General features: G+C 45.1%; 1 pseudogene; it reads left to right on the top strand.

The window, feature by feature from the left end:
- Positions 1–6,087: 6,087 nt before the first annotated feature.
- Positions 6,088–6,187, top strand: LOC132569200 (U6 spliceosomal RNA; annotated as a pseudogene).
- Positions 6,188–25,331: the final 19,144 nt, after the last annotated feature.

Raw genomic sequence — 25,331 nt, 5'->3', positions numbered from 1 at the left:
ATGTTGCAAGTAACACTTTCCCTACTTCTTATCCCTTTCTCATGGAGGAGCCCTGCTGGCTCTCCTTGAGGCTTGCTATCTTCAAAGAGCTATGGCTCTGTTAGTGTTATGCAGAGGAATTCACAGCATGGGTTAGTAACATTTCTAAGACCGTTTGATATGCAAGGTCTTCTGCTTCATAGTTAGTAATAGGAATTCAAAATGGAGTTAGTCATGTCAAGGAACAAGTTACAGAATACATTCAGCATAATGACAAAGTAATACTCTCCAATGTCTGACAGATATAACAAGGATTGCCTTCACCTCAAGGTAGCCTTTTAAAAACTGTAGCCAGGTAGAGGCAGGATCACCTAGTCTCCTAAACATTACCAGACTACTACTACCCCAACCAAAAGAGGGACAGGTTAGGGACCAAAAAAACAAACAAACAAGTTTTGGTGGGAGGGTTCTTAAAAAGAAGTCAGGGCACCTGTTGGTTCAGGGTACAGTGCAGTGAGTTAGGCTTGTAAAAAAACCCTCTCTCAGTTCAGGTTGTGTGAGACTGGCCAAGGGTGACATGAGTGACAGGCAGCAAAAAAGGGCCCTCGGGAGCAAGGCCAAGGAGAAGACTAGAGGGGTGGAGGGGAGGGAAGGGACCCAGGTCTCCCCCCCACCTGTGTGTAGGACCACTCCACAGCCGCCTACCAGCACTCCGACCTCTGGCTGGAGTGTGATGAAGAAAAAGGCCCACCTTGGGTCCTTCATCGAGGCTGCTGCTGGGGCACTCCCAGCAGAAGTGTCATTAGGTGCTGACACTGCTGCTCGGGCAGCCTTTCCTCCAGCTGATGTCGCTTGGCCTCAGCAGCTGGAGGAGGGGCAGCAAGAGCAGCCTTCCTTGGAGATGAGCTTTGGGGACAGTTTTCTGTCCAAAATGATCACCCCAAGGAGGGTGCAGAGTGTCGTGCAGGAGCTGGAGAAGAAGCTGGTTGAGGAGGACCAGTCCCCTTCTTCGGTTCCTTTGGGCACCAGCAGTCTTTCAGGGGATGGCCAGGAGGGGAGGCTGCATGGGGTGGAGGGGGAAGAGATGGAGACACACAAGGTGCCTCCATCTCTGCCCACTTCCCCCCCCGGCGGCCAGCCCCTCCTGCCACCCCAAGACATGATGTGTCTTCCCCGAGCACCTCACAGGAGGTGGCTCCGGACTCCCAAGCTGCCAGTCAGTTTGGGCATCCGTTCACCACCGAAGTCTGGAAGCATTTCCAACTTATAGAGGATCCATACTATGCGCAGTGCCAGCTGTGCAGGGCCCGGATCAGTCGTGGGCAGGACCCTGCCCACCTGACTCCGGGGGGGGATGCGGAATCACCTGCGGAAGCACCACCCGGGGGTGCTTCTTAAGGGGGAGAAGCAGGCTGGTGCTGTGGTGCCCAAGCGGCCAACACCACCCAGCCAGGAGGTCCGTCCCATCGTGACTACCTCCACTCTCCAGGAGTGTCCCGTGGGAGTACAGGGATGCCAGGCATCTCTGCCTGAGATGTTTGGTAGGGGTGGCACCTTTGTGACAAGAGGGGGAATCAGGTATGGCAGGAGGGTGATCGCCTGGAACCTTGCCAGGTCGGTCGCCCATGGGCTTCCATTTTCAGTGGTCGAGAATCCTGGGGTGCTAGGGTTGCTCGAATACCTGGCGCCCTGGTACAAAGTTCCTGTGAGAACCACCATTAGCAGGACCATTGTGCCAGCTGTTTTCAGGGCGACCAGATCTGTAGTGAAGGAGCGTTTGTCCCGTGCTGCTGGGGGGACTGTTCATTTCACCTCAGATATCTGGAGCTCCCAACGTGCATTCGAGGGGTATCTCTCCCTGACTGCACATTGGTGGCAACCCAGAGAGCTGGGGGCAGTGCGGGGTGGGGGTGGAAGCAGTAGTGGCAGGAAGGGTCAGGGCCGCCAGGCCGGCTATCGCTAGGCCTTGCTGCATGCCGAAGCAGTCGACGCGCCGCACACGGCGGACACTCTCAGAGCCATCCTCTCACGGCAGTTACGGGGCTGGGTAGGCAGTGGGGATGTCGCCACGGGCTTCGTGGTGACTGATGGTGGCTTCAACATCAAGGCGGCTGTCCAGCGTCAGTGCCTAAAACGCCTTCCTTGCGTGGCCCACCTTCTCCACCTCGTGGTTAAGGATGCATTGGGCCAGACAAAAAGCCAGTTTCGTCTGTATCTAGCCGCGACACATGAGTACCGACTTCTGACTCCAGAAGTGTCGGCACATCACGGGTCACTTCTCATGCAGCAATACGGACTCGTATCGGCTGTGCGAGAAACAGACACTGACAGGCATGCCAGGGCACCGCCAGATCAGTGACGTCAGCACACGCTGGAACGCCACCTGTGCCATGCTGGAGCGCATCGTGGAGCAGAAAGCAGCCCTGGATGCCTTTGTCTCTGAGATAAGGGTCTTTCGAGATGAGAACCGTCTCACCCAAGAGGATTGGGTGGTCATTTCTCAGACTGTGGAGGTTCTTGGGCCCTTCAAGACCTACACAGAAATGCTCTCGTCTGACACGGCGAGCATCGCACTGGTCGTCCCCATGGTCCAGATAGCCCGTGAAGACCTGGCCTCATTTCTAGTGCCAGCTCAAGGCCGTGCAGACATTCTTCCAGTGGTGCACACCCTGGTTGTTAGGCTGCAGGAAGGGCTTGAGGTCCACTTTCAGACTTTCATCCAGGATAAGGTCTATATGATGGCAACCATGTTAGACCCGCGCCATAAGGGCACAGTCGCCGAGCGGGCCAACGAGCTCGATTGCTGGCAAGACGAGCTCTCACAGAAGGTCGAGCATTCCAGAGTCAGGGCGGGCCCAGTGCCAGTAGTTGAGGAGGAGGGGGGCGGAAGCAGCTCATCTGCCACATCCACTGCTGCTATTCATTCCCAACCTCCCCAGCTAGGCAGTGTTTCCCACCAGACTCACACCACAAAGAGTGCTGAGGTGACATTCATCAGGCGGGTCGTTGGCCCCTCTACGAGCGGTAGGCATCGAGAGCAAAGACGGGTGCTATGATGGTGAGGGACTATCTTTTGGAGCCCCTCGAGTCGCAGGAAGCGTCTCCTTTGGACTACTGGGTCATGAAGGAGGAGGTCTGGCCGGCCCTCTCCTCCGTGGCCAAGGCGTTCCTCTCATGCCCACTGGCAAGCGCGCAGAGTGAGTGTGTCTTTTCACATATGGGCGACATTGTCTGCCCACATCACAATTGCCTGCAACCCTGGACAGTTGAGCAGTTGGTCTTCCTGAAGGTCAACTTGCCTCTGTCCGGCTCCCCGAACGTAGACTTTGAGAGTGAATGAAGTGAGCACCTACTTGTGCCTGGATCCTCTCTTGGACAGCGCTTGGAAGGTGGTTGTAAAATGCTCCTCCACTAAAAATAGACTAGAGTCCAAAGACAGTCCAAAAACTCACTCACAAATTGATTGGCAGTGCATACCCCACCCCCACCCCTCATCCCTCCCCAAACCAAAAGTGAATGCTGGTTTAAAAACTGCAAAACGATCCAAATTTCCCCAGTCCCCCATCCACACATGCCTAATAATACTGAAAGGGCCATTGCAGCCCCCAACTGTAACCGACAGCACCCACAGGCCCAGCCAGGATAACCCAGGTTTTTTTTCAGGGGCAGGAGGAAGAAAGAGGGAGGTGCCAGTGATGATGACAGGCAGCCAGCAGCCATACCAATGCTGAGGTCCCTCTAATGGGACAGTGGTGCTGGTGTGTTGCTGCTGAGCTGAGAGAGAAGGAATGGTTGCCTTCCTCTCACACAATCTGAGGCCCTCCCAGTGATCTTCCTCATTTGGGGTGCAATTCTGGCTCGCCTCCTCGTGGTGCACCCTGGGTAACGCAAAAGAGCCTGGACCAGCCAACCATTGGGAGGGACGGTGGCTCAGTGGTAGAGCATCTGCTTGGGAAGCAGAAGGTCCCAGGTTCAATCCCTGGCATCTCCAAAAAAGGGTCCAGGCAAATAGGTGTGAAAAACTTCAGCTTGAGACCCTGGAGAGCCACTGCCAGTCTGAGAAGACAATACTGACTTTGATGGACTGAGGGTCTGATTCAGTATAAGGCAGCTTCATGTGTTCATCCATCACTCAAGGTAAGTCAAAATGCTTCTTGCTTTGTGTCAGATACAGAATGATGTGGAGCTAGGTGTGGTGGTCCACCACTTCTCTTGTTTGAGAGTTGTGTTGTTTGGGGCGGGGCTGGAGAGCTGGCATCTGCAGATTGTGTGTTCTGTGGCAGGGAAGCTGGCACCTGGGTGAGAGACCCAGAGCCAGCAGGCTTGTTGTGCTTGGCCAGCTCTCCCCGTGTTGTTTGGGGCAGGACTGGAGAGCTGGCATCTGGGTTTGATGCAGCCAGGTCTGCAGAGCAGACCTTGAGCAGATTGTGTTTTGTGTGGCAGTGACATTGGCAACTGGGATTATATTGGTTCCAGGCCTGCAGGGTTCATAGAGTAGATAGAGGGATGTAGTGCATTTGGGTCCTATAGAGATTCTCTGGTGTGGTTAGGTTTGGCTTTGGGTGCCCCAGGAATTGGACCCCCTGGTCCAATTTTGTTTTGGCCTTGTGGGTTTTGTGTGGGACAGTGCCCTGAAGCTGCACAGCAGTTTGGGGGGGGCTCTCCTCAAAACCTCCTGCTCCCCAGAGCCACTTTTCCCACGACAATTACAGCTCTAATTGGTTTTTTCTCACCATTGGGAGCAGCGTTCCTTTTGGGGTGCCCACAGATGGGTGCAGTCTTTTTGGGTCAGGGGGGTTTCATGCTGGGGAGTCCCCTGACGCTGCCCTGCAGTTTCGGGGCCTCTCCCTCAAACTCCCTTCTGGCCAGAGCCACTTTCCCCACAGCAATTATAGTGGAGGAAGTGGCTAATTGGGCTTTCCCCATCATTGTTGGCAATGGGCCTTTTGGGGAGCCAAAAGACAGGGACCCCCTGGCCCAATCTTTTTGGGACTTTGGGGTTTTGTAGGGGAGAGTCTTCCTGCAGGTTCCCTGCAGTTTTTGGGGCTCTCCCTCAAACCCCCTGCCCCCCAGTAGCCTCTAATTATGCCCTATGTTGCCATTGATTTCATAGGGTATAATGGTGGAATAGGGCACCCTCTTTGGGTGCCCCTGGAATGGGACCCCCTGGCCCAATCTTTTTGGGACTTGGGGGGTTTGTAGGAGAGAGTCCCCTGCAAATTTGGGGGCTCTCCCTCAAACCCCCTCCCCTCCAGGCAGCTTCAAATATACGCTATTTGCCATTGATTTCAATGGCCCATAGCTGCGCATCTTCCATATACGTGGTTTCCATATATGCGGCTTTCAATAGCTGCGCATCTTCCATATATGTGGCTATTCCAATTACGGCATTCAGAAATATACGGGATTCCATATTCCACCCCCCACCCCCCGTATACTTCCGAATCCATGTACTTCCAATTTTTTTTTTTTTGCACATCCCTACTAGGCAGGTTGATAATATCAATGCTCATTGCCTAAGCGAATGGTGAAAGGTGGATTAGATCTAGGTTTTAGGCAGGGCTTTTTTCGTAGCAGGAATTCCTTTGCATATTAGGCCACACACCCCGATGTAGTCAATCCTCCTGGAGCTTACAGGAGGCCCTGTCTGGAGGATTGGCTACATCTTGGAGGATTGGCTCCATCAGGGGTGTGTGGCCTAATATGTAAAGGAGTTCTTGCTACAAAAAAACAACCCGGGTCAGTTCAGTTTATTACAGTCATCGACCAGAACATTTTAGTCATCTAGAATAACCTTAAAAGTACCTTATAAAAAGTCCCACAAAGAATCTGAATGTTAAAATTTGATGTCTTGAGGGTTATAACAGTAAAAAAAAAAGAATTTAAAAGATTATTATTTAACCCTTTAAACCATTTTAAAAAGTCACTTTAAAATTTGTTAAAAGATTTACAGTTTGGCCTCTGTCTCGCTTTTTTCATTCTTTATAAACCTGGGAACAGAACCTAGCCACCTGTCTTGTTGTTTGGTGGTTCCTATCTGACAGACAATAATCTGAGTTTATTTGATCTTTCAGGGAACCTTTCCAACAGTGGGCTAATAATTTCCCTTCGGCTTTGGCAGCGCATATTCTTAAATTGGAATGATACAGAAAAGATTAGCATGGCCCCTGCACAAGGATGACACGCAAAGTCCTGGTCTTAGGTTCGTTGAGTCTCTGTGAACTTTGTAGAAGTCATAGGTCATTGTATAAACAAGGACAGGTCAGCATTCAGTTAGAAGACAAGAACATATTCAAGCATCTCCATTGCTTGATCCCCTGAGAGAAATTAAACACATCAAACATGGTGGGACTGAAGGAAAACCAACATGTGTGTTGCATTGTAGCTCACAGCGTTTTCATGTGCGGTGAAACTTATCTATAATGTGGCACATTGGGGAGCAAGTTGAAAGTGTATAGAACGGACCCTCTGCAACCCACATCCAGCAAATGCACAGGGAACATCACCCTCCTGCCTGCTCCTCTGCAATATCCTAGGTGTTTCCAAGGCTGAAGAATTCCACCCACCTGTTGCTTGGAAGAATGGTAAACATTTTGATTAAGTAGAGACAGTCTGTCTGGAAATGTATCCATTTCACAGACTGCTTGAAAGTTCGTGAAAGTTCGTGCTGGTTGGCCTGCCATGAACTTCAGTTCACAAACCATGAACCAGCGAAAATTCATCATGAACTTCAGTTCACGAACCATGAACCAGTCAAAATTCATCATGAACTTTCATTTGCGAGCTGGTTCATGCCCACCCCTATTTGAGACTGAAGAATATGCTAGGCCATCCAGAGCAGTCTAGACTGTGACAGGTTCATGCTACAAAAACCACGAAGCATGTACTGACATTAAATAAATAGTCAGGCTTGGATCGTATGACTGCCATTTCTGCACTCCCATTTTCATCTCATGCATGCCCCTGTTGCTTGGTCCCCCTCCCCTTTCCTGTATATATTTTCTCCATCTAGTGGCCACTTTAATATTACATTGCAGGAAAACATCTTGGTGATGCAGTGGTGTAATATCAAAGCAACCACTAGAGGCAGGAAAACACTTGGGGAAAAGACCCCCCCCCCCAAAAAAAAAAAAAAAACAGGGACATAAAAGTGACAAAATGAGAGTGCTGATGAGCCCATTGTGTTCCCCTCATGCCCCCTCCTGACCACTGTAGATATTGAGCTCCACTCCAGAGCTCACTTTCTCCACCTGCAGCACTTCTGCTCATGCAAGGTCTCCTTGAAAAACATTGGTCTTGTGCAAGCAGAAGAAATAAGCCATGCAGCAGAGGAGAGCCTCTGCAGTGACTAGACTAGAGCTGCCAGGCCTCTGGCAACCGTGAGACACCCCCCATCTGACTGCTCCCATTGCTTACAGGGGAAAACAGGGGGAAAGGAACTTTTAAAGAAGACACTTAGGCTGCAGTCAGACACACCACTTAATCCATCAGCAAGGTGCTCCTGTTTTGTCTATCCTTATTTGAAACGTTGTTGCTCGATCAGACATCCCAAACATAATCTGCCTTGCAGAGTACCTGTCCCGTCGTTGACTGATCAGACAGACCAGCCTTTGTGCATGCGCATGAACAATGCCACTGATTGGCTCAACCTCATAGGGGCCATTTTCTAGAACATTTGTTATGAGGGCTGGATCTGACATAAATGAGACCTTGTGGGGCCAGGCCATGTGGAGTTGGGATGAGCCATGTCGAGCCGGGCCATGTGTGTACCTATTTAAGATTAGGTAGCTGAGATATAAATTTGATAAAGGACACAGACAAATACAAATATATATATATATATTAAAAAATTAAAACATGCTTAAAACGTTAGCACTCATTGGTCTTAAATATGCTTTCTTTGTATTTCTTCCATGGGAACCAAAGAACTGGGCAAAGGAAGCTCTGGCTCTTTCCTTTCTTCCCCAGGGGACTGAGGGTGGAGCCTCAGCCAATAGAAGAGAGGCTTGGCTCAGTTGCTCTGCTGTGCATTGGAAAGAGCCTGGCAAAGAAAGCTGTGATGCAAAAGGAAGCCAGAGAGAGGGGGAAGAAAGCAAATGACAGCTAGTTGCTCGGGGACCTGATAGGAGCCCTCTGAGGGCCTCATTCGGCCCCCAAACTGCATGTTTGACACCCCTGTTCTAGAAGCATGGACTAAATAATAATTGTGTCACAAAATTCAACCCCCCAAAATTTAAAAGAAACATTTGCAGTTGCTCGAAATGCATCTGTTGCGGTGCTTAAGGCACCCGGGAGCCCCTGATGCCTTTCACTGATTCTGTGGTTATGCGTGTATTGCTAAGATTTTTAAAAATGGTGCCGATCTGAGATGCAAGTTGTGACAACTCGCTAACTCTGGTGTGATCAGACAGGGGAAATCCATTTTTGACCCATCATCAAGCATTTAGGACTGGATTTTATCCACTATCCAAAAAGTCCAACAGTAAGTCGCAGCATGACAGGCTACCCACAACTCACCGACTGCTCCCAGATGTTGTTGTATGGACATGCACTTTAAATCTAAAGAGCATTCGCAGCTGTGTCAGATAAAAATGTATGTCTGACCGTGGCCTTAGCATACTTGTACTTCTGTGTACATCAACCCTTGCTGGATCAGGGGAATGCTATAGACATTGTTTATCTTGATTTCAGTAAGGCTTTTGATAAGGTTCCACATACTATCCTTGTTGACAAGTTGGTAAAATGTGGTTTGGATCCTGTTACCTTTAGGTGGAACTGTAACTGGCTGACAGATCGCACCCAATGAGTGCTTGTGAATGGTTCCTCATCCTCTTGGAGAGGAGTGACAAGTGGAGTGCCTCAAGGATCTGTCCTGGGTGTCAGACAATGGAACTTCAAAGTAAGCAGGCTTCCATTGGTTACAATGTTAAGACTTTATTTTGATAATCCAAAGGTTCTGAGCATGGATACATTGGAACTGATGCCCTCCCTCTGGAGCATAGACATTTTAACTAGGAGTACATCAAAGGCTTTTCTAAACAAGACTACATTCCCACAGTATGGTGATACATTTCACAAGTTAGGTCCTTCTTATCTCGCTGTGGTTCCCTTTCTCACAGGAACAGCTCCTAGCTGCCCCTCAGGCATTTTATCTTCAAAGGACTGTTGCAATTGTTAGTACCAAGGACAGGAACTCACAGCAGGGTTAGTAACAGCTTCAGTTCTACTTTGATATGCAAGGCTTCTATTTTGGGGTTAGTAGCAGATGTTAGAGAATGGAGTCGGTTAGGTCAAGCAGCTCACAGCAGTTTGAGCACAGCATCGTATCATAACAGCAAAGCTTTCCAGTGTCTGACACTGGGACCTCTTTTGTTCAACATCTTTATAAATGATTTGGATGAAGGAATAGAGGAAATGCTTATTAAATTTGCTGATGATACTAAATTGGGAGAGGTTACAAATACAGTAGAAGACAGAAACAGGATACAGGATGACCTTGACAGGCTGGAAAACTGGGCTAAAATCAATAAAATTAATTTTAACAGGGATAAATGTAAAGTTTTGCATTTAGGAAGGAAAAATCCAATGCATGGTTTGTCAAGTCTGCTTCAGCTCTGGTCAAGCCTGTATAAGATCTTTGGTTCAGGGGAAAGCATTCTGGGTAAAAGCCATACTGTATGCCAATGCTGCTAGCTCTACTCTTCCTCCTCCCCCCCCCCTTCCTGTCTTTTGTTATGTAGTTTTGCTCTGCAACAGATGCATGTGAAAGAGATAATGGTGCCTTCTCAGACTGGGCAATGGGGGAGAGGCGCCTTGCCCAAGGCCAGCTGGCCTGAGAACGATTTGTAACATCAATGTGTGAATGTGCCCTGCATAGCACCCCCTCCCTAAAGAATTCCTTTGAAGAATACCTTATATGATTATCCTTACTGTATGTTCCTCAGTCTCTCAATCTCTTAGCTGTTGGATACAATGATTTCAATAAACTAGAAACTTTTTATCAAAAGGTCTCGTTATTGAATCAGCCGACTTGACATGGTTATAGAATGGAGGAGACTTGTCTTAGCAGTAATATGTGCAAAAAGGATCTAGGGGTCTTAGTGGATCATACGCTGAACATGAGTCAACAGTGTGATGCGGTGGCTAAAAAGGCAAATGCAATTTTGGGCTCTATCAACAGAAGTATAGTGTCCAGATCACATGATGTGATGGTATCACTTTACTCTGCTCTGGTAAGACCTCACCTGGAGTATTGTGTTCAGTTTTGGGCACCACATTTTAAGAAGGATATAGACAAGCTGGAACGGGTCCAGAGGAGGGCGACAAAGACAGAGGCTAGATGGCCATCTGACAGCAATGCAGATCCTGTGAATTTAGGGGGAGGTGTTTGTGAGTTTCCTGCATTGTACAGGGGGTTGGACTAGATGACCCTGGAGTCCCTTCCAGCTCTATGATTCTAACCCAGCAGGGTCTTTTTCATATATGCAATTGCACTTCTTGGAACCCTTCAGGGAACTCTTCAAGTGTCCTGACAGATCATCAATGCCCAGCCCAAAGCCCTGCACCTAGAAACCCAAAATTTGGGGAGTGCATTCCTTCCATGACATCAATGTCCACTAAGAAGGGATTTTTAGAAGTCTGACCCCTAAGTGGGTGAGGAGGGGTAAAATGTGTTTTCCCAATGAGATAAAGCTTTGCTGTGTGCCTGGCAGTCTGCTTCCACACACACACACACACACACACACACACACCGGTTGGTCAGGTGTGGAGTTTTGTGTTCTGAGGTGGCAATCAATTAACAGAGACTGCAGACAGTTGAACACCCAGCCCAAACCCCTAGGCCTGTGTAATAACACTGCTACTGGTGCTACTGCTGTTGGGAAAGACATAGGGTTGGCAAATCCTGCTTGGGAAATTTCTGGAGATTTGAGGGGTGGAGCATGGAGGGTGGGGTTTGAGGAGGGGTGGGACCTCAGACAGGTACAATGCCATAGACTCCACCCTTCCAAATCTTCCAAAACACTTTCTCTACCTAAAACAAACAAACCAAAATTAAAGGTAGTTAAATGCTGTAGCAGGGCAATCCCATGGCACAGAGTGGTAAAGTGCAGTACTGCAGTCCAAGCCCTCTGCTCATGACCTGAGTTCGACCCCGGCGGAAGCTGGGTTCAGGTAGCCGGCTCAAGGTTGACTCAGCCTTCCATCCTTCTGAGGACGGTAAAATGAGTACCCAGCTTGCTGGGGGGAAGTGTAGATGACTGGGGAAGGCAATGGCAAACCACCCCATAAAAAGTTTGCCATGAAAACGTGAAAGCAACGTCATCCCAGAGTCGGAAACAACTGGTGCTTGCACAGGGGACTACCCTTACCTTTATAAATGCCATAGCAAAGCACAGGTTTTGGGCTAGTCACATATATTGTATATATTGATTGTTGAAACTGGTTGTATTGTATAGTGTTGGCTGGTTAATGATGGTTAAAAACTTATAACATATGTATTGCAACAGACTTTTTACACTGCGTTCATTGTACTCTTGCAGCCTAGTATTTCACTGTGACCCCCTTTTGTTATATTGTTGTATAAATGAAATGCACAGCTTACAGCAACATTCTCACCACCTTCTGCTGGTCATAACTATATTGTCCTGCATAAAATGGAACTTTTGATAATAAGCCAGCTGAGATGCTTAGGAGAAACACAGTAGAAACAAATTCTGTGTAATTAAATTAAGTAACACTAAGTCGCAGGGCAAGATAGAGTGATTTTCTCCTCATTCCACAGCCCATGATGCTTCATTAATCATTAATCCACAGCCACATTATAAATTTTATAGAATAGAATCACTCCTTGCCTGTAAAAAAATATACTGCCAGAGTTGATTTGACAGTACTTCTTCTAAACCCCTGGAGTTTTCAAAAGCTTTCTGAGGGAAACTAAGTTGACTTCCAGGGTTGTAGGACCTCCCCCCCCCCCTTGAAAATCAGGAGGCTTCAGTGGGAAAGCAAAATGGCTTCTTCTTGCCTCTTCTGGGAGCCCAGACAAACTTTTCTCAGGTAAAATATGGGTATTGGGGGCTGAAACAGATGGGCATTTAAAGCCGCCCAGGGTGGTGGGAGGCAGGCTGACCAAAAAAGCGTGTCCACACTTCAGCCTCCCATCCCCGTCCAGCCCCTGGCATGCTAGGAGTCGGCTCAAAAAGGCACCACTTTGAAAGTGGTGCCTTTTCACTGGGGCACCTCTGAGGTGCCTCCCCGGCCATCCAGAGAGCCGCGTACGGGATGCAAGAGCGTTCTAGATGCTCCCCGGGTGCCCATGGCCTGCCCGTTTTCTGAGCAGCATCCAGAAGCTCCAGGGCACTCTATTGCCGGCCGGCTCTCTTTGGGGCAGCTTCAAGCCACCCCGAACCAGCTGTCTGCTATCAGCCGGGTAGTGTTGCCAGCCTCTACATCAGTGGATCACAACCTTTTTGGCACCAAGGACCAGTTTTGTGGAAGACGATTTTTCCACAAACCAGTGGGGGTGGAGGTACTGGGGGGTTTGCTGCCCCCACACCCCATCCCTGCTCCCCATGGGGGTCTTTAAATGAGTAGGTAAAGGTCTCTGCCTCACTCCATGGCCCTCTGCCCTTCCATCTGCAGTTATGCAAGGCAGGTACAATAAAATCCCCTATTCTGAAAGGCGATGCTCATGCCCTCTGAGGTTGAATCTGTACAGCATATGTTTTTCAGTTGCCCATATTATAGGGAGGCTCATTTTAGAATTATTACTCCATTAGTCGGTAGGACACCTGTTTATATAAATACAAACAAAGCAAGACTTAACTGGTTCCTATCAGATAAGAATTCAGAGATTACACATTCAGTTGCTGAGTTTTGTGCATTAATTCTTAGACTGCGGGAATTGCATTTTAAAAGTTCTTAAATTTTGATCTCTATTTTAGTAAACTATGTCTGTTTTTATTTTTTCATATTATGTTTATGCTGTATTCTGGTCGTGAGACTGTAATAAACTATGATGATGATGACTCCACGGCCCGATTGCTAACAGTACCGGTCCATGGCCCGGGGGTTAGGGAACCCCTGCTCTAGATGGCTCCATAGGCAAGACGCTGAGATGCTACATAGGCAAAGAGCTGACATGCATGAATGAGAAATGTCTCCAGGAAACTGCTTGAGAAGATTGTGCTGCTAAATATTGACTGTTTTGAGGGTAAATCGATTGTAGCTCGCCTCTTTGAAAAAACAGGATTCGGAAACAGCTTCACATGCTGGCGTACCTGTTAGAGGCCACTCTATATATCCATGATATTTATTGGAAATTTGAATGGAATAAAGATTCACAAATAAGATTGTTATCAGCACTTTATTGAACATCATAGGACAAGCCCCAAGCACTTTGCATCAGCACTTTATATCTTCAACAGGAGACATACAAAGAAGACAGAAGTGTCATTTGGAAATTTACAAGACTGTATTTATTCATTCATTCATTCATTCATTCATTTTAGTAGATTTATATTTCCCTCTTTCCCATATGGGCTCAGGGTGGATTACAGTCATAATAAAACAGGTAAAATACAACAATATTGAAGAAGATATCGGATTTATATCCCACCCTCCACTCCGAAGAGTCTCAGAGCGGCTCACAATCTCCTTTACCTTCCTCCCCCACAACAGACACCCTGTGAGGTGGGTGGAGCTGGAGAGGGCTCTCACAGCAGCTGCCCTTTCAAGGACAGCCTCTGCCAGAGTTGTGGCTGACCCAAGGCCATGCTAGCAATTTACAGTCAAAAAGACACAACTCAATAAGATATACACAAGTGGGGCGGGCACAATTTACAGATTAAAACATAGTTTTCAGCCCATTGTTTGGGAGGACAATAGATGATATAGACAGTAGGATGAAAGGATGCCCGCTTGTTATTATGCCTTGGATTGATATTACAGTTGTCTGTCTATGAACGGGTATTTGTAATTCCCTGTTGTGACTTTGTACTTTCTAAATAAATTGTTATAGTGCACTTTGGAAATATACATTGAATTGATCTCATTGCATTTTCATAATTTATCCACAGTTATATTCTTTTGGTATTTAAACCTCCAGAGGGGGTCTAGAGGTCTCCTGGAATTGTAGCTGATCTCCAGATGAAAGAGTTCCATTCCCCTGGAGAAAATTGCTGCTTTGCAGGGCAGATTCTATGGCATATTCTACTAAAATTCCCAAACCCGTCTCAGAGCTCCATGCCCAAATCTCCAGGAAGTTCCCAACACAGAGTTGGCAACCCTAGTCTAGGACATGGGAAAGCTGGAAAGATCAGCAGTCCTTGCAATTGATCCAACCCTCCTGCATGTAGCCCAGAAATTAAGCCAGGAAGAAGACCTGCCGCCTTGTGTTCTGTCGAGAGCATTGTCTGAACGCAGCCTGTTTTCAAAGGAAGCCCAGTGTTGTGTGCAGACCCATTCTTGCAAGTGAAAAAGTAGAAAAGGACGCAACTCTGCGGTGGTTTCAGATTCAGTTCCTGGGTTTAATGTCAGTGTTCTTTCACATGGTACATTGATTGCATTTATCAGGTGCATCGTGGAGACCAAGCAGTATACTTCCAATCCACACAATTGGTGGGTTCTCAGTTCACATGAACCTGACATCTGCACAGATCTATTGCTGGAACTAGTGTAGTCATGCCAAGCTTGGAAACCAGCAGGATGGCTGGGGCAGGGACATGGACAGCCAAAATCATGAGCGTGATGCTATTACTTCCAGGGAAAATCCAGTAATTTTCACAGCAAAACCATAGAGTTTCTGGTGATTCCTAGAGCTACAGCCATTGCTTCTGGATTTGCCCTGGAAGTGACATCATCCTGCTTGAGTGTTTTTTAATTTTCCACTTGGAGCATCAGTGGGAAACAGGAGCTTGGGGTGGAGGATCCCTTGCCCCAACTGGGGGCGTACTAACTCTACACACAACCCATTTCATTTACCCTTTCTAGGAACTTCTTGTGAAGGGATTCTGTAAGGAAGGTGTGGAAATAATTTTCACAAAGGGAAATAATAATTTTCACAAATTGCTGACAGAATTCCCTGAGGCTTGTAGTGTACTATGTCCAAGGGCCCAAATTTTCAAGTCGATACCTGGTTCCCGTTCACACCCCTTCCCAAAATATATCATCTTCAACTTGTGCTCAGTGTGTATTTTATACCAAAACAGCAATAAACTCTTGCATCAACTTGGTTGAAATATGTGGGGTACCAATTTTCCCCCTTAAAAACATAAAATGCTATGAAAAGCATTTCTGCCAACATTGTACAAAATACTGAACATCTGCTATATCTGGTGTCTTGGGAGTTGTAATTATCATTTTTGAAATCTGCACACAAGAGTTATAAATATTAGAACTCTAGCCCATGTGGAAAGCCATGAAATATTTAAGTTGTTTGGCAGGCTTAAGAAAAACTCATAAACTTAATTTAAGCAACCAAACACTGTATTTTCTACAGAGCTTCCATCTTTCATGTCATTAGTCAGATAAATTAAAGCAAACCATGGAGCAGCACAGAAATTGCAGATGGCAAATCCCCTAGATAAAAAGGGGCCTGTTTGAGATTTAAAGATAGCATTTTGCCAGTATTTCACTTCCCTGCTTTTCTATGATTTTATCACATCAAATTTTTACTATTAATATTCTGCAGCTTAGCTGAGGCCGAACCAAACCATGTCAACCTTCTTGTACGCATTTTTGGAAACACCAAAATTCAAATTTTGGTACTTTTTGCAAACATCCTTACTTATTCATTTACATGTTTTAAAAATATTGATATTACACCTTTCCACAATGCTCAAGGTGGTTTACACAATGTAAACATTCACGGGTATAAAGTAAAGATAAAACACATACGTTAAAATGCACCAAATGAAAACATGGCCATGACCAGCTGTCAGAGAGATTCATCAGTTACTTCTACTAAAGGTGGACTGATATCGTTCTGTACTTCATCTTTTACAGAAGGAAGGGGAATCACCAGCACTTCTCATAACTTTCACTGATGTGATTGTATAAGCCAGGGGTGGCCGGACTTCCGGGGTTGGATCATGGAGAATTGAGTTGCTTCTCAAAGAGGAGTGGACCGGAGCCTCGTTCTGGGCAGAGAAGGGGACCCCAACGCCTGCTGCCTACTTTTCTCAGTGAGGGAAAAGGCCAAGACATGCTTAGGGAAATTCTGAGGGGATTTACTTTGGCTGACAAGGAGTCCTAGTGGGGTTCCTTTTAGGCTTTGAAGAATCCCCGGCGAAGAATTGCATTCCAGCGTCTACAGAGGGTCTCCGTGGTCATTAAATTGATTTAAATTCATCACGATTCAAGCTTTCTTTGGAATATTCTAATATCTAAATATCTATCTCTGGAAAGAATGGTGTTAAGGAGGATATATTTGACTTCAAGGTAAGAAGATCTTTATCTATCATTCCGGGACTAAAATAAACCTTATATGAGATAAGGATTGAAATTTGGGACTAATTAAAGTTAAGAAGAAGGAAAGGGGGTAATTTCAGGACTTTTGATATTCAAGAAACAAAGTTAGAAGCTCAAAAACAACTTATGTTTGGAAAACTTGCTGTTTTTATAAAAAAAACCCATCGTCACTGAGTTGCTGATCTGGAAAACGTCACAGGAAGTGGCGTCATACAAGCATCGCGAGATTTCTCAACTATCGAAAATGAGACTTCATAGCAAGAAAAGCAGGAAGGCGCCATTGAAAGAAGGGGTGGCCAAACTGTGATTCGGGAGCCACATGTGGCTCTTTCACACATCTTTCACAGCTTTATTTTGACGTGCCTTTAGTTGAACTACAGTATAAGTAGATGCCCAACATTGCTGAACATCGCTGAATGTATGGTACCAACTCTAGCACCAAAAATTGTTTTAATTAATTTAAACTGTTTTAAATTGTTTTAATTGTTTAACTGGTAATTGATTGTCAATTTTAATTGTTTGCTCACTGTTTTATTGTTTGGTGTTTAATTGTTGTTAGCCGCCCTGAGCCTGCTTCGACGGGGAGGGCGGGATATAAATGCAAAGAACAAACAAATAAATAAGTATTGTGTGGCTCTTGAAGCCTCCACTGCCTTCTCAGCTGGCTTGGAGAAGGCATTTGTCTCTTTAAATCACTTCTCCAACCAAGTCAGCTGGCAGCTTGGGGAATCATTTAAAGTTAAAGTTGCTTTCTTTCCACCTCTCCCTTCTCCCACCCCCATCTATTTGCCTTCCTTTCTCCTTTGTCTCACGGCTCTTAAACACCTGATGTTCAGGTCTTGCAGCTCTCAGACATCTGACATTTATTCTATGAGGCTCTTACGTTAAGCAAGTTTGGTATAAACCAATCTGATTAGTTAGGTCAACCCACATGATTGTTTTTGCTCCTGTCCTTGTGACATCATCTCATTTATTATGAGGTCTCCAGTTGGACTTTGAGTTACCCAATAACTCCAGAGGCAACAACAGGACTAGGAAAGCTGCATGTTTATGCCAATAAAGGTATGAAATTGAAACTGAAAAGCTGCATATATAAAACAGACCAAAACCATGACTAACCAAAAATACCATCCATATCAGGGGTGTCAAACTCATTTGTTATGAGTGCTGAATCTGACATAAATGAGACCTTGTTGGGCCAGGTCAATTGAATTTTAAATTGCTGTATTAATGTTATGCAATTTTTAAACTGATTGTTTTTATTTTATTGTTGTGAGCCGCCCTGAGCCTGCTCCGGCGGAGAGGGCGGGATGTAAATCAAATAAAATAAATCAATAAATTAAATGTCGGGCCAGGCCATGTGTGTACCTATTTAAGATTAGGTAGCAGAGATATAAACTTTTTCAAGGACTCAGATAAACATGGCTAAAGATTTTTTTTTTAAAAAACCCTTAAAATAAAACATGCTTAAAACATTAGCACCTGTTGGTTTTGAAGGTGCTTTCTTTGTATTTCTGCCTCTTTCCCTCCCTCTCCAGGGGACCCAGAGGGGGAGGAGCCTCAACCAATGGAGAAAATAGAGGTTTTGCTCTGTAGCTCCTGTGCGATTGAGCAAGCCTTGCAAAGCAAGCTGTGATGCAGAAGGAAGCAAGAGAAAGGGAGAAGGAAGTAGACAAGAGCCAGTTGCTTAGGGGACTGATAGGAGCCCTCCGGGAGCCTAATTTGGCCCCCAGGCCACATGTTTGACACCCCTGATCCATATAGTATAACAATGACTCTTATATATATTTAGACCTGTTATAGCCACAACTTCAATCCACAACTTCAATCGTTCAATTCATAAACACATATGAGAACTGAATAAAGTCCTTAAAGTCCATCCAAACTCCAGACCTGAAAGATAGAAAATGCTTGTAGCAGAAAGTGCTTGTAGTGCTCACAAGTCCATTTGAGGAGGAGACATGAGTGGTTTCTTATCCATAGGAAGAATGGAATTTCCCCCCACAAACAATGGGAAAATAACCAAAACATATAAAGCAGACAAATGGAAATCTTCCTCATGCCACTGTGGCCACATAGGAGAAAGTAATTTGAAAAGTATGATGGGAGTAAGGTTTGATGATGACAATTAAGAACATAAGAACATAAGAGAAGCCATGTTGGATCAGGCCAATGGCCCATCAAGTCCAACACTCTGTGTCACACAGTGGCAAAAATTTTTTTTATATACACACATACACTGTGGCTAATAGCCACTGATGGACCTGTCCTCCATATTTTTATCTAAACCCCTCTTGAAGGTGGCTATACTTGTGGCCGCCACCACCTCCTGTGGCAGTGAATTCCACATGTTAATCACCCTTTGGGTGAAGAAGTACTTCCTTTTATCCGTTTTAACCTGTCTGCTCAGCAATTTCATCGAATGCCCACGAGTTCTTGTATTGTGAGAAAGGGAGAAAAGTACTTCTTTCTCTACTTTCTCCATCCCATGCATTATCTTGTAAACCTCTATCATGTCACCCTGCAGTCGACGTTTCTCCAAGCTAAAGAGTCCCAAGCGTTTCAACCTTTCTTCATAGGGAAAGTGCTCCAGCCCTTTAATCATTCTAGTTGCCCTTCTCTGGACTTTCTCCAATGCTATAATATCCTTTTTGAGGTGCGGCGACCAGAACTGCACACAGTACTCCAAATGAGACCGCACCATCGATTTATACAGGGGCATTATGATACTGGCTGATTTGTTTTCAATTCCCTTCCTAATAATTCCCAGCATGGTGTTGGCCTTTTTTATTGCAGACGCACACTGTCTTGACATTTTCAGTGAGTTATCTACCACGACCCGAGATCTCTCTCTTGGTCAGTCTCTGCCAGTTCACACCCCATCAACTTGTATTTGTAGCTGGGATTCTTGGTCCCAATGTGCATTACTTTGCACTTGGCCACATTGAACCGCATCTGCCACGTTGACGCCCACTCACCCAGCCTCAACAGATCCCTTTGGAGTTCCTCACCATCCTCTCTGGTTCTCACCACCCTGAACAATTTAGTGTCATCCGCAAACTTGGCCACTTCACTGCTCACTCCCAACTCTAAATCATTTATGAACAAGTTAAAGAGCATGGGACCCAGTACCGAGCCCTGCGGCACCCCACTGCTTACCGTCCTCCACTGCAAAGACTGCCCATTTATACTGACTCTCTGCTTCCTATTACTAAGCCAGTTTTTGATCCACAAGAGGACCTGTCCTTTTACTCCATGACTCTCAAGTTTTCTAAGGAGCCTTTGATGAGGAACTTTATCAAAAGCTTTCTGGAAGTCAAGGTAAACAACATCTATCGGGTCGCCTTTGTCCACATGTTTGTTCACCCCCTCAAAGAAATGTAACAGGTTAGTGAGGCAAGATCTTCCCTTGCAGAACCCATGCTGAGTCTTCCTCAATAACCCGTGTTCATCAATGTGCCTACTCATTCTGTCCTTGATAATGGTTTCTACCAACTTTCCCGGTATTGAAGTCAGACTGACTGGCCTGTAATTTCCCGGATCTCCTCTGGAACCCTTTTTAAAGATGGGGGTGACATTTGCTACATTTGCTATCCAACATCAGATTAATTTATTATTAATGGAGGAGGTAGAAAAGAAGCTGAAATGGATGAAACAAACCTACTTTGAAAGTGCAAACAAAACTAGCAGGTGGTTGGCATATAAACTTAAGAAAGAAAGAAATAAAAAAATTATAAAGTTACTTAAGGATGAAGAAGGAAATGAGTTCACACAAACTAATCAGATGAAAATGATAATTCAAAAATTTTACCAAAAACTATATAAAGGCCAAAATATTGACAACCAACGGCAAGACGACTACATAGCAAAGACCAAGCTGAGACAGCTATCAAAGGAACAAAAAGGAAAATTGGAAATGGCAATTACTACACAGGAGATCGTGGAGGCGATAAGCCAGCAGAAAATGAATAAAGTACCAGGCCCTGATGGACTACCAATTGAATTTTATAAAATATGTGCAGAAGAATTGCTCATTCCATATAAAAACGTAATTGAAGATATGCAAAAACATTATAGAGTCCCAGCATCTTGGAAGGAGGCGTTGATCTCGTTAATACATAAAGAAGGTACAGACCCAGCAGAAGTGAGAAACTATAGACCTATCTCCTTGTTGAATGCCGATTACAAGATCTTCGCCACAGTGTTGGCAAACAGACTTAAAAAGGTTATCGGCACCATTGTTCATGAAGATCAAACAGGCTTCATCCCAGGCAGGCAAATGAGGCAAAATTTGAGATTCTTATTAAACGCTATTGAATTTTATAAAGAGCACCCAGAGAAACAAGTGGCGTTTATATTTGTCGATGCAGAGAAAGCCTTCGACAATGTGAACTGGGATTTTATTTTGAGATCATTAAAAGCAGTGGGCTGCGGAGAGAATTTTTGCAACATGGTGAAGACTATCTACACAGAGCAAAATGCCAAGATCAATTTTAATAATATCAATTCGGATCTGATTGAAATAGCACAAGGCACAAGACAGGGATGTCCCCTATCCCCCCTCCTATTTGTTTTAACCTTAGAACTCTTGTTGCAAAGAATTAGAGATGAAGATAAAATAAGAGGCATCAAAATCAAAGGAGAGGAGCTGAAGGTTCAAGCTTTTGCAGATGATCTTCTGTGTGTCTTGGAGGATCCCAACTTATCCATTGCTCATCTGAAAGAAACATTTAAACAATACGGACAAGTGGCAGGACTTAAGATTAATGTCCAGAAGACGAAATTTTTTACCAAAAATATGAATAAAGAACAAGTTAGTCAATTTGAAATTCAGTCGGAATTCGTATACGGGAAAAAAATAAGATACTTAGGAATTCAAATGACTAATGATTTGAAAGATTTATACCGAAACAATTATGAGAAACTAGTGAAAGATATACAACAAGATCTAACCAGATGGAAAGATCTGCATATCTCACTTCTGGGCAGGATAGCAACCATAAAAATGAATGTACTGCCAAGAATACTATTCTTCTTCCAGATGATCCCTATCTTGCTTCCCAAACTTTTTTTCCAGCAGATCAACAAAATAACCTCATTGTTCATTTGGCAGAACAAAAAGCCCAGAATTAGGCTTAAGGTACTCCAGGATAACAAACTTAGGGGTGGTCTTTCTCTTCCAGAATGGAATTTATACCATATGACTTGCCGAATAGTTTGGCTAACAGACTGGTTTACACTAAAAAATAAAAGAACCTTGGTGATAGAGGGAGCGGGTCTGGAGAGAGGATGGCATGGGTATCTCTGGTACCAAAATCCCCCACAAAGTAGCTCCTTTTGGAGACACGAGATAAGACGATCTCTTTTCAAAGCTTGGATAGAGATTAGGAAGTTCTACTCTTATACACCAATGTGGTTATCATCGGTTGAGGCATTTTCCCACCCGAACCTTTACAACTGGAATAATTTAACTTATCAAAACTTGTTAGATAGACAAAATAATTTGCGAACAGAAGAAATGGACCAAATGGATTGGTGGCTGCAGTGCCAAATAAAATCAAGATATCAAAAAGATAAAGAACTTGGTTTTCCTAAGAAACCAAATGATCTTGACCAAATAATCCAGACGGACCAGAAACTAATCTCCAAAATCTATGAGTGGTTGCTTAAGGAGAAAATGCAGGGAGAAGTGGTGAAAGAATCTTGGGTTAAATGGTTGAGGGATTTTGGCTATAGTATCGCTATAGAAGATTGGGAGAAATTATGGAAAAGAAATGTAAAATTAATAAAGCCAGCTCTGTATAAGGAAAATCTCTATAAAATGATCTATCGCTGGTACTTAACCCCAGATCGATTGGCCAAAGTCCACCCCAGCTATTCTGACAAATGCTGGAAGTGTAAAAGGATAAAAGGGTCGTTATTTCAGGTTTGGTGGAATTGTGAATACGCTAAAAAGTATTAGGCGCTAATTAGTATTTGGACTCAGAAAATCTTAAAAATTACATTACATCACTCCCCAGAACTATATCTTTTAAATGTTTGTACAGAGTCTCTTCCGCCTAAAATAATTAAGGTGTTAATGTATATTGTTACCGTGGCAAGAGTATTGTATGCAAAATACTGGAAGTTACCAAGTATACCTTCCAGAGAAGAATTTATTGTAAAGCTTATAGAAGCTGCGGAACTGGATTTAATGACTACAAGGTTACGTGATGGCAATATACAAAAATGTAAAGAGAGCTGGGAACCGATATTTCGTTGGGTAAAAAGTAAAGGTATAGTGTTGGATTAATGGGAATATACAAAGCTATTCTCTGTCTACTCCCGGGGTGTTTGGGAGGATGTCTGTGAGGTGGAGGGAGGTTGATATGATGATGTGATTGTGAGACTTGACTGTGAGATGTATGTATTGTATATGTATTGTATGTCAAATTGTCTTTGTTTTTCACTTGGGTGCAATAAAGAATTATTTACAAGAAAAAAAAAAAAAAAGAAAGATTACAGATTTTTGTTAGAAGATCCACAAGTTCAACTTTGAGTTCTTTCAGAACTCTCGGATGTATGCCATCCGGACCCGGTGACTTATTAGTTTTTAATTTGTCTATCAGTTGTAGGACCTCCTCTTTTGTCACCTCAATCTGACTCAGGTCTTTCAACACCCCTTCCAAAATAAGTGGTTCTGGGGCGGGCAAAAAGTTCTCGTCTTCCACAGTGAAGACGGAGGCAAAAAATTCATTTAGCTTCTCAGCCATTTCTCTATCCTCCTTCAGTAATCCTTTTACCCCATGGTCATCCAAGGGCCCTACTGCCTCCCTGGCTGGTTTCCTACTTCTAATATATTTGAAGAAAGTTTTATTGTTGGTCTTTATGTTTTTTGCAATATGCTCCTCATAGTCCCTTTTTGCCTGCCTGATCACAGTCTTGCATTTGATTTGCCACAGCCTGTGTTCCCTTTTACTAATCTCACTTGGACTGGTTTTCCACCGCTTAAAGGAGTCCTTCTTACCTTTTACAGCTTCCATTACTTTGTTTGTTAACCATGCAGGCCTTTTCTTATGCCTGTTTGTGCCTTTCCTAACTTGTGGTATGTATTTTATCTGAGCTTCTAGGATTATAGTTTTAAATAGCGTCCAAGCTTCCCCAAGGGTTTTGACCGTATGTACCTTTCCTTTCAGTTTCCTCCTCACATGCCTCCTCATCTCAGTGTATTTACCCCTTTTAAAGTTAAACGTGGTTGTGGCGGTCTTTTTGGACAACTCCCTATTTATACAAACGGTGAAATCAATAACATTATGGTCACTGCTCCCAAGCGGCGCAATCACTTTTACATCTCTCACCAAGTCTTGGGCATTACTTAGGACCAAATCCAGGATTGCCCCACCCCTGGTAGGTTCTGAGACCATCTGCTCCATAGCACAGTCATTGAGAGCATCAAGAAACTCAATCTCTTTCTCTCGACCAGAACACATATTGACCCAATCAATCTGCGGGTAGTTAAAATCACCTATTACGACACAGTTTTTACGTTTAGCCGCTATCTTTAAGCCTTACATCATATTATAATCGTCCTCTCTCTTTTGATTTGGTGGGCGATAACAAACTCCCATAGTTAAATTTCCTTTTGGGCCCTCTATTTCAACACAAAGCATTTCTAAAAGTGAATCTAATTCTCTGACCTCAGTCCTACTGGACCGTATATCCTCTCTGACATACAGAGCCACCCCACCTCCAACCCTTCCCTCCCTATCCTTCCGATATAGCTTATATCCAGGAATCACCGTGTCCCACTGATTCTCCTCATTCCACCAAGTTTCTGAAATTCCCACAATGTCTATGTTTTCTCCCAACACTAAACATTCCAATTCACCAATTTTACTTCGAACACTTCTAGCATTTGCATACAAACATCTATAATTTCCCAGGCGAGCTAGGCCCGCCACCTTCCTCCTGCCACCTCGAGATTCTGGCAGACAGTCCATATTGTTTGTCGCCTTCACAGTGGACAACTCTGGTCTGTTACCCGGTAGAAAAATGGCAGCTAACCCTTCATCTCTTTGAGACGAGTCCTCCCGAACCAGAGACATTTCATCTCCTGTCGGCTTTCCCCCAAGATTTAGTTTAAAAACTGCTCTGCCACCTTTTTGATTTTAAGCGCCAGCAGCCTGTTTCCATCCGGGGACAAGTGGAGACCGTCTCTTTTGTACAGCTCCCGCTTGTTCCAGAAAGCATCCCAGTGCCTAACAAACTTAAACCCTTCCTCCTTACACCATCGTCTCATCCACACATTGAGACTTCTAATTTGTGCCTGTCTCTCCTGCCCTGCATGTGGAACAGGTAGCACTTCCGAGAAGGCTACCTTGGAGGTCCTGGCCTTAAGTCTCCCGCCTAGCAGCCTAAATTTTTCCTCCAGGACCTCACGACTGCATTTCCCCACATCGTTGGTGCCAACATGCACCACGACCACAGGCTCCTCCCCAGCACTGTCTATCAGTCTATCTACTACACGTGTAATGTCCGCTACCTTCGCACCATGCAGGCAAGTCACCATACGGTCAGTACGCGGTTTCGCCACCCAGCTGTCTACTTGCCTAAGGATCGAATCACCAACTACCAACCCCCCCCCCTCTCCCCCTGCTCAGGGATGGTTCCTTGGCGCGAAAGGATTCCCACTCACCAACCGAAGAAGAGGTCCCTTCTGAGGGCGCATTCCCCTTGTCCTCAGCACAGTGCCCTGTTCCCTCTCGACCCTCTCGCTCTCTGGCAGCAACGGGGCTGCTACGTTCAGAGCGGGGCTCATCTAATACGCCCCCGAGAGTCTTCCCCAAGTGCCTAACTGACCGTCTCTGCTTCTCCAGGGCAGTCACCTCGGCCTCAAGGGTACGAAC

The sequence above is a fragment of the Heteronotia binoei genome, chromosome 3 (assembly GCF_032191835.1).
Source record: "Heteronotia binoei isolate CCM8104 ecotype False Entrance Well chromosome 3, APGP_CSIRO_Hbin_v1, whole genome shotgun sequence".
In the NCBI taxonomy this organism is placed as follows: domain Eukaryota; kingdom Metazoa; phylum Chordata; class Lepidosauria; order Squamata; family Gekkonidae; genus Heteronotia; species Heteronotia binoei.
This window is presented reverse-complemented; position numbering and strand designations above follow the sequence as displayed.